Below are 10,509 nucleotides of genomic sequence, written 5' to 3'. Positions count from 1 at the left end.
GAAATTAGAACCGACCCAAACGAACTTACTGACCCATTTCAATTAGTGGTTTTCCAATTGAGGTTTTGGTCAGATTCTGATAGACGTGGTGTTTACCGGGGAACTCGTCGCTGGAACAGTGACAAATGCAGGGGTTCACTTCTCTCTCAACACTCTGTTTTCCAAATTTGAAACTCAAGTCCTAAACAACTAATTGGATAGTCGAAATCGAACCCAACTCGGTACTTTGGACTAGGGTTCGACGATAAAATGGGACGTCGATCTGTTGGCACTTTTCGGTGGGTTTACGCCATTTTTCGGCGATAACAAAGGTCATCGGAATAGTAGCGTGACATGGACGATTTCTTTTCTCCTCCCTCAACCTCTCACTGTATTCTCTCTGTGTTTCTCTCCCACCCAATCTCTCACTCTCAACCTCTCCCGATCTGTGTGTTTTTGGCGACCTCTGTGTGTTGATGGTCTTAGTTTCTGCTCCCTTCCTCTTTTTTTTCTAATAGCAGTGAGTGGAGTCTATATATATGGTAGTGGTGTCTATCCAAAAAATAAAAAATAGAAAAATGGTTTTTCCCAGGAAGGTTCCTAGTAGGCCTCTCCCTTTTGTATTCTTTCTATATTTGGTTAAAGGGAATAAAATAAAAAAAAGTGAAGGGGGTAAGTAGGGTATGGTAGGGGTAGGTAGGTAGGATAAGGGTATGTGGTAGGTTGTTAGGATAAGATAAAATTAGTTAGGGAGTTGTTATTTTTTGTCACTTTGTAGAGGTATAATAACATGGATGGGGGTACACGGTAGGAAAAGGTAAAATGGGTAAAAAATGTTATCGGGGCGGGATGAAATTAGGTGTCTACATCATGCCCCCTTTTAATGTAAACACAAAGTGTTTTCAGACAAAGAAGTAAACAACAAGACAGAATTTTATCCCGGCCATTATTCAAAGAAAGAAACAGAAGGAAGAAGAGCACCCGAGTTGGAGAGTCGAGTGAGGTTCCATCGAGGTTCCGGTCCGTGGCTCTGTCATTACATCAAAAATGAAAATTACAAGTTAAAAATATAAATGAAATTTCAAAAACCCTATCTATACAGCTTTTGTTGGACTACTGACTTAAGTTTCATCACCCTATTTTTCAGGCGAGTTCCTGCCTATCACTTGTTGCTTGATTTTTAATTGCTTCACCTTGTTGCTTAACTTTCAACTTCTTCACCATGTTGTTTTACTTTTCATCTTCTTCACTTTGTTGCTTTACTTTTCATCTTCTTCACTTTGTTGCTTGACTTTCCATTTATTCGCCTTGTTTTTCAGGTGAGCTCCTAGAATCACATCAAAACTAGAAAGAAAATTATCCCAAACAAAATTATTGTAAAGAGAAATTTTGTTTGCCAGAAAAGTAAAGTTCCAAAAATAGAAACTAAATTTTTGCCCCAATTTATCATCAGAAGACTTTTGAGAAAGTCACATCATACCTACTTGCATGTTGCAATGATGAATCAAAACTCTAACCAAGAAATGCATCTCTTGAGAGTAAAATTGAATAACCAAGCCAAGGAAGTGCGTCTCCTAAGAATTAAAGTGAGGGATTCTAACTAAAAAGTGCGTCTTCTAGAGATACAAGTTTAAGTTAAAAAGTATGTCACCTAACAAATGAAAACTAGCAAGAAAGTGCATCTCCAAAGGAATAAGTGCAATAACTCGACTAGAAAGTGCATTTTCTAAAAATCAAGGGAACTGCTAGGAAGTGCATTACCCAAAAGCAAAGTTCGAATTACCCAATCAAAGAAGTGCATCTCCTTACCAATGTTGCTTGAATTATCAAAACAAGGAAGTGCATCTCCTTACCAATGCCGCTTGAATTACCAAAACAAGGAAGTGCGTCTCCTCACAAATGTTTCTTGAATTAACCAAACAAGAAAGTGTATCTCCTTACAAATATTGCTCGAATTGCCCAAGCAAGGAAGTGAGTCTCCTAACAAATGTTGCTTGAATTAACTAAACAAGGAAGTGCACCTCCTTACAAATATCGCTTAAATTATCAAAACAAGAAGGTGTGTCTCCTAAAAAATGTCTCTTGAATTACTCAAACAAGGAAGTGCATCTCCTTACAAATGTTTCTTGAATTAACCAAACAAGGAAGTGCATCTCCTTACCAATGTTGCTTGAATTACCAAAACAAGAAAATGTGTCTCCTTTGGAAGTGCGTCTCCTTATAATAGCGCTTGAATTACCAAAATAAGGAAGTGTGTCTCCTTACAAATGTTGCTTGAATTGTCCAAACAAGGAAGTTCACCTCCTTACAAATATCGGTTGAATTATCCAAACAAGGAAGTGCGTCTCCTTAAAAATGTTGCTTGAATTGTCCAAACAAGAAAGTGCATCTCCTTACAAATGTTGCTTGAATTGCCCAAACAAGAAAGTGTGTATCCTTACAAATGTTTCTTGAATTGTTCAAACAAGGAAGTGCGTCTCTTACAAATGTTGCTTGAATTATCCAGACAAGGAAGTGCGTCTCCTCAGAAATGTTGCTAGAATTACCAAAACAAGGAAGTGCGTCTCCTTACAAATGCCGCTTGAATTACCATGGGTTTGAATACCAAATATGTGCAGGAATATTGCCTCTTGCATTTGTAGAAGTGAGAATATTACGGCCCTTGATGTTTAGGCTTTGAAATCCTTGATTCGAAGGTAGCATGTGTTCCTATTTCATACAAAGAAAACTTGTTAGTTTAAAAACGTGGTGGTTGGTTTGTGGCTTTGGCTTTTGTGGAAATCGCTCTTTCCCCTGTTACATTTAATCTTGCTTTAAACCATTAGAATGTGTCACTGACTTGCTACATCATTGAACCGAACTCAGATTATTAAGAGTAACTCTGAGACAAATACAGTATCTCAGCTTTGCCAAGCTCCTCAGATATGCCCTTTGAACCTTGGTATTTCCATGAGTTCCCAGACACAAGTCTGTTGACAAAATTTTTGTATGCCTTATTTCGGCTCACAATCATGTCTTTTGCATGTGCTGGCCCTTTTGTATTGTTTTGTGCAATTGAAGAAGCTGGTATCCAGTTTTGAGATCTTTTCTCACTTGTTTTAACACGAACTTGACTCAAAGACAAGAGAGAAAAAAAATAACAATAATTTTATTTGGACAACTGACTAAAGAAAATGAAAATAAAAATAAAGAGAAGAAAGAAAAGACAATGAATGTCCCCATTTGAAATAAAGAAATGAAAAATTTATCTAGAAATAACAGTCAACTCTAATGATTATGCCATGCATTTTGGATCAAGCTGCCTGATTTTTCCATCAAACTTTCTATTGTTTTTGAGTGAATGGATCTGAAACTAAGTTACTTGCTTGAACCCATTGCATTCGAAGAGCTCATTCGGCTAGTGGCACATTGAAGGATTTTTGCCAACAAGCCTCTCTCATTTTTCTCTCAACTCACCATCGCCTTATGGTGCCCGTGAGGGTTTTCACCAATGACTCTCATTTTTATCTATCTCAACTTACCATCACCTTATGGTGCCCGTGAGGGTTTTCACCGATAAGACTCTCTCATTTTTATTTCTCTCCTGATTTTTTATGCTGAGGAAAATGAGTAGTTCCTAAAATGTGTCATCACATCAATTGCGTGCTTAGCCTTAACATTCTCAAAAATTGATCCGAAGGTCTTTCTTTGGTTGTAACTTAGCTTTTGGATAGGGCTGAAAAGAAAGGATGGCATAGGGCCCAAACGACACTTGAAGTGGGGTGGGACTTACAACTTTTGGAATCGACTCAAACAATGAGGATTAACTCATGCCCCAGTTTCTTTGGACTGGGTGACACTAAATTATTTATTTGGTTGGACCGAGCCCTTAGTAAGGCAGCCTACGTATCTCACCCTCGAGAGAGGAGAATCAGTTCATGCGTAGTTCTGGCAGCTTGTTCTTTCGCTAGATTCTAATTTTTCTTTTGTTGACTCTTTTCTGTTTGGATTTTTCTGACTCAATTTGTCTTGACACTTTTTTTTCTTTTTGGACATATTTTCTTTTTTTTTCTCTTTTTTTTAAAACTTTTTTTGAATCTATTGTTTTGCTCGACACTTTTTTTTAAGCTTTGCTGACTATATTGATTCCAAAAGAGGGGTATGAAATAAAATAGGACTGAAGCTCAAATGGGGTAAACAAAGGATGACATGATGTTTGGATAGCAGAATGAAGTGTCGTCTTCATATCAATCCTTGAAAATGCAAGTACATATCATGTAATATGAAAGTGAGAGATGAAGATCATTTGCGACATCTTTTTAAGCAGATTGAGTCTGTGCGTCACTACTTCTTCTGCAAACTCCGCCTTTGTTATACATTCCTCGCATCGAATGACTCATGCTTTCGTGAAGCTGCTTATCTTCTTGTTTCTCTTGATATAGGGATCACACGTCCACTATTTGACCTAATTGGGACTTGTCTTTCGATCGATGACCAAGTTGTTCTTGTGATTCTCAAAATAATTGCCTTAACTTGTCACCAAATATCTCAGCACTCTATCTATTTTCGCATATGCTCTCTTTTTCTAACTTTAACCCTCTGATTCAATGTTCATGCTTAAACTGGATTTTAAGATCTGGCTAAAAATTTCACTAGCATGTCATATCACTAGAGTCAACACAAAATGTACTATGTAGAGAAAACAAACAAACAACACATATTTAAAACACAAAGGAAAATGAGACACTTCATTTAGTCGAAATAAAAGATAGAAGAGTTTGAACATAAACAACAAAAGGACAAAACAAGACAGATCCCGAACTACAACCCTGAAATAATTTGGAGAACAAAAAATAAAACAAAAGAAGATACCAAACCCCTTCCTAGTAAGGAGAGGGGTAACTTCTCAATTGCTCAGCCTGACATCTTAGCCACTGGTTTGCATATTAGCATGACTAGAGCTTTCCTTACTGTCAATGTTCTACACCATGATTGATTTATCTTGAATCATTTTTTTAATTTCTCTTTTCAAAGCACGACAATTTTCAATACTGTGACCCTGAACATCGGAATGATATGTACATCATACATTAGGATTAAAACTTCTTGAATATGGGTCAGGAGTATACCCAAGGAGAAGAGTGATCATGCCCTGTTGTACCAATCTCTGGAATAAACTTGCATATGACTCTCCAATGGGTGTGAAGCTATCCCTCGAATTTTGTCTCATTTTATTATTTGGCTTAAATTGAAAACCAGGACTAGAAGGGCTTCGGTATATATGTGGAGTTGGAGGATAACTCAGCAGAGTTGGCGCGTGCCAGTGTGGGTAAGATGGGGGTTGAACATATGGTTGCGCATTATACACTTGATATGGAGACGGGGGTATGGAATATAATGGATTTTGGGAAGGATTCTGTGGAACTTGGCCATAAACTTGGGTTTGAGCCCGTGGGTAACGATGTTATGGTCCTCTTGCCCATGCCTGTTGTCCAACTATTATATCAGATGCATCTTCCTCATTCTTCTTTCCTCCAACACTTCCCGAACCTTTTTGAATTGCTTTAGTAGTCGCTTTCAATGTTGCAAAACTCACAATACGACCAGTCTTAATTTCATCCTCTATCATCTCACCCATTTTGAGGACCTTAATAAATGGCTTGCCTAATACAGGTAACAAGTGTTGATAATATGTTTCATCTTGCGCTTGAATAAACACCTCTACTATCTTGCTTTCTTTCATTGGCGGTTTTACTTTAGCAGCTTGTTCGCGCCATCTGATCGCATACTCCTGAAACTCTCAATATTCTTCTTTTTTATACCAGTTAGGGATTTCTTATCAGGAATCAACTCCATATTGTATTGAAATTGTTGCACGAATTCGTTAGCAAGGTCATCCCAGTTGTTCCACTTGACGATGTCTTGGTCAACAAACCATTCTGAAGCTAGACCTGAAAGACTCTCACCGAAATATGCCATGAGTAATTCTTCCTTCCCTCCAGCGCCCCTTAGCTGGTTGCAATAGCGTCTCAAATGTGCTACAGGATCGCCATATCCATCATACTTCTCAAACTTCGACATTTTAAAACCAAGAGGAAGATGCACACCAGTAAACATGCACAGATCTTTATATGAGACACTTTTGTACCCCCCAAGTCCTTGCAAGTTTTTCATAGTCAGTTCCAAACTTCTCAATTTTCTGGCTATTTTCTCTTGTTCTTTTGTCATAACAGGTTTCTCAGTGTTAGAAGGAAATTCAGGCGGTTGAGGGCAATCATAAGGACCAGTCGACTTAAATGTGGGCTCAAGAGCATAATGCTGATCACTAAAAATATTCAATGCAGGCTCTCTTGTAGAGTAGAGAGGCACAACTTGTGGATGAACATCAAAAGTAGCAGCTTCAAGTGGAGGTGAAACCACAAAAGCATGAACAACAGCTGGAGCCGAGTATATGGTAGTCTTGGATTGGGGAGTGAGGAAATGAACCTTGGAAGTAGTTGGATATTGTTGCCCCGGAGTCGATCTTGATGCATGTTGTGGCATATCAACAAAAATAGAAAATTGTGCATGTGACACAGGAGGCAAACTAGAAAGATATTCCAGATTATCAGTGGGAACTAGAGAAGGCGGCAACCCATTAGCCCAAGCTCGATGCATTTCTATTATTTGCCGCCTTAATTTCCGAATCTCTTCATTATCTCCTACATTCTCATTCCCCGAACTCCCTATCTGATTAGTGACAACTATCTTGGTATCCTTGTTGGCTATAACTTCCTCTGTGACTTGGAGCAATATGGAGGACCAGCCAAAATTCCACAAACCAACCACCTTAAACTAACTGGACAAGAGATAGCAAATGGTTAGAGCTCAACAGTTTGTCAAAACCACTTCCTTTTTTTTCTTGAAAAAAATCACCGAACCTTAGAAGGGCGCCTACGTATCTCACCCCCAAAAGGGGAGAATCAGGTGTGCGTAGTTCATGAAGTTTTGCCAAAATGGCCAATTAAACTCTTTTTTTCTTTCTTGAAACAAAGTGTCAAAAGAATTGACGAAAATCTTTTTGCATTTTTTTTTAGATTTAAATCTCTATACAAAATGAAACCTGTAATTACCAAAGAAAAATCTTTTTGGATTTTCGATTTTTGAATTTCATGTGAAAATGAAACTTGAACCTATTAAAGGAAGATCTTTTTGTAGTTTTCTTTTAAAGACGTACATGAAACGCCTACTCTAAATGGAGAGTGAAGAAATATTTTTAGATTTTTCAAATAAGATCCCCGAACCAACAATAGGCTGCCTACGTATCTCACTCCCGAAAGAGGAGAATCAGGGGTGCATAGTTCGTCCAGATTGGACAATTAATGATTAAATAATAGGCTAGACCCTGACTTAAGAGATACGACCAAAGACAGACGATGAACCATGTTAATAAAATCTTTTGAGTTTTCATTTTGATACTTCACAGAAAAATGACATCAACAACTATGAAAAAAAAATCTTTTTGGTATTTTCGTTATACGAAATGTAAAAAATTTCTAACATCTTTTTTTTTGTATTTTTCTTTTATAAACACATCCTATGAATGAAAAAATCTTTTTGAAGTTTTCGAATTGTGAATGCATGCTAAACGAGACAAAGGAAAATCTTTTTGATGTTTTTGAGAAAATAAGTGCGAAAGGTAAAAAATTCCTTTTGAATTTTGGAATTGTGAAAAATAAAAGCCATAAAAAAATCTAAAAACTACGAAACTCTTTTTTTTCTTGTTTTTTTTCATTACCCATATGTTTTTCCCAAATCAATCCGTCAAACGATCACGCTATCCTCAAAGATACAACATTTAGCACGTAGGGATGCTTTAGAGGTGAATCTCCTACAAAGGACCCAGTGGGCCCCGCTAGGTCTCAATATGATGCACATAAGCATGACCTAAAGGCTGACCTACGGTGGAGTTCACTAACAAGGCTGTTCGGGGGAGCGTATGGTCGAAAGTGGCTGCGACAGCTTTCCACCTACTCCATAACACTAACGGCTCCCCCCTAAAATAAAGGTGACTCAACTAGAGGTCGTGTACAACACGTGTACTACGAACTTGTTGCAGAAAGAAGGCCGGTGGGTAGACACATGATGCCAAATATAAAAGCGGTAACACATAGGATAAATACTGTACACAAAGAGCACGAAAACATTCCATAATGATAAAACAATAACACAAAACAACACAAAAAAAATATTTATACACCTATAGTGCCAAACAAAGCCGATACGACTCCAAAATAAGCTCGAATTCTGAACAGGTCCCCAGCAGAGTCGCCAGAGCTGTCACACCCTTTTTTTCAACTCTAAAGATTTAATTGTAAGTTTCGAAAGGGTTTTTATTATTAAAGTGACAAAAGATTAAAAATTTGTTTCGAAAAGGACTTTTTACATTTAAACTCAGAGTCGCCACTTGACATAAATTGGGTGTGCCAAGTCACCTTTGAAAATCCTTTTCAAAAATAGTTTGACTCTATAAACTGATCCGCGAACAGAGATTCCGGCTAAGAAATTCTGTTGACCGAGGGGAAGGTGTTAGGCACCCCTCAATCCCGTGGTTCGACCACGGTCGCTTGGTAGAGCGTATCGGCTAACTTGACAATATAAAACGTATAAACCACATAAACACACAAAACAAGCAAAACAAACAAATCAAAACAAAATTCAAAACCAAAATAATGTCCAGTCCGAATTATACAATCCCAAAATAGAAAAATACGAAAAATATAAATCCTATTCTAGACTAATCCTAAACTACGCTCCATTTCTTTCTCTACCCGACGTTTCGGGCCTTGATCGTGCGTCGTCTTTAAGTACATGATACTTCGGGGCATTCCCCAGTGAATAAATACAATTCCTTTGGGGCATTTCCCTCAAATGAATACAACGTCAATTTCATGCGATAAACTTGAAAATATCCAACACATTCAACATTCCACACATTCAACCCAACATCAATCCTAAATTTGCATACCCAACTTAGAATTTGTCTATTTGTCCCGACCTAAAACATGCCGCTATCAAGTTCAAATAGCGTTCGTTTCAAGTCAAACAACAACCCATGAATCAAACCAACCAAAATTCACCTTTTATCAAGTTTCAATTCCCGTCCCACTTATTCTTAATCAATTAACCAAGTTCAATATAAGAATCAACCAATCAAGCCATGATAATCATAGAAACTCAAACACGCTCAAAATTCATATCATCGATCCATTACGAATCAACAAACATCACGACATCAAACATCACATTACGATAAAAATAGAAAGAAATGGAGGTGAAGAATCAGACCTCATTTTCTTTTTATTTCAACTCACTGAATTGTGCGAACAAAGCCATTAACCTCAAGACCTCGATTCCACGAACTCAACACGAATCTACCAACTCGATTACACCCGAAATTAGAACCGACCCAAACGAACTTACTGACCCGTTTCAATTAGTGGTTTTCCGATTGGGGTTTTGGTCAGATTTCGATAGACGTGGTGTTTTCTAGTGAACCCGTCGCTGGAACAGTGACAAATGTAGGGGTTCACTTCTCTCTCAACACTCTGTTTTCCAAATTTGAAACTCAAGTCCCGAACAACTAATTGGATAGTCGAAATAGAACCCAACTCGGGACTTTGGACTAGGGTTCGACAATAAAATGGGACGCCGATCTGTTGGCACTTTTCGATGGGTTTACACCATTTTTCGGCGATGAAAAAGGTTGCCGGAACAGTAGCGTGACAGGGACGGTTTTTTTCTCCTCCCTCGACCTCTCACTATATTCTCTCCGTGTTTCTCTCCCACCCAATCTCTCACTCTCGACCTCTCCCGATCTATGTGTTTTTGGCGACCTCTGTGTGTTGATGGTCTTAGTTTCTGCTCCCTTCCTCTTTTTTTCTAATATCAGTGAGTGGAGTCTATATATATGATAGTGGTGTCTATCCAAAAAATAAAATAAAATAAAATAAAATAAAAAAACGTGAAGGGTGTAAATGGGGTATGGTAGGGGTAGGTAGGTAGGATAGGGTTATGGGGTAGTTTGTTAGGATAAGATAAAATTAGTTAGGGAGTTGTTGGTTTTTTGTCACTTTGTAGAGGTATAATAACATGGATGAGGGTACACGGTAGGAAAAGGTAAAATGGGTAAAAAATATTATCGGGGGGGGGGGGGGGGGGGAGGGGTGAAATTAGGTATCTACAACCACTACATCTGAAGAAGTAGAAAGGTTGTTTCCGATAAACCCCCGGCTCAATCTACAAAAAATAAAGGTTGTTTCCGATAAACCTTTATACTTATTTATTTTATGTATTATATTATAGTTATGTGAATTATTGATTGAACAACTCATGCTAACTTAAAAATAATATTTTCTTATACACAATTTGATATGTATAAAAATGAACAAACAACAAATATCAACCAAATACTCGTATACTACTTAGTAATGTATGAGGATTGAATTGAATAAATAACAGAATTTAACCACGTCCTCATACATTGCTTAGTAATGTATGAGGACCGAAGTA

The sequence above is a fragment of the Capsicum annuum genome, chromosome 1, assembly GCF_002878395.1.
Source record: "Capsicum annuum cultivar UCD-10X-F1 chromosome 1, UCD10Xv1.1, whole genome shotgun sequence".
NCBI classification, from domain to species: domain Eukaryota; kingdom Viridiplantae; phylum Streptophyta; class Magnoliopsida; order Solanales; family Solanaceae; genus Capsicum; species Capsicum annuum.
The sequence above is the reverse complement of the archived record's forward strand: the minus strand, read 5'-3'. Positions refer to the sequence as shown.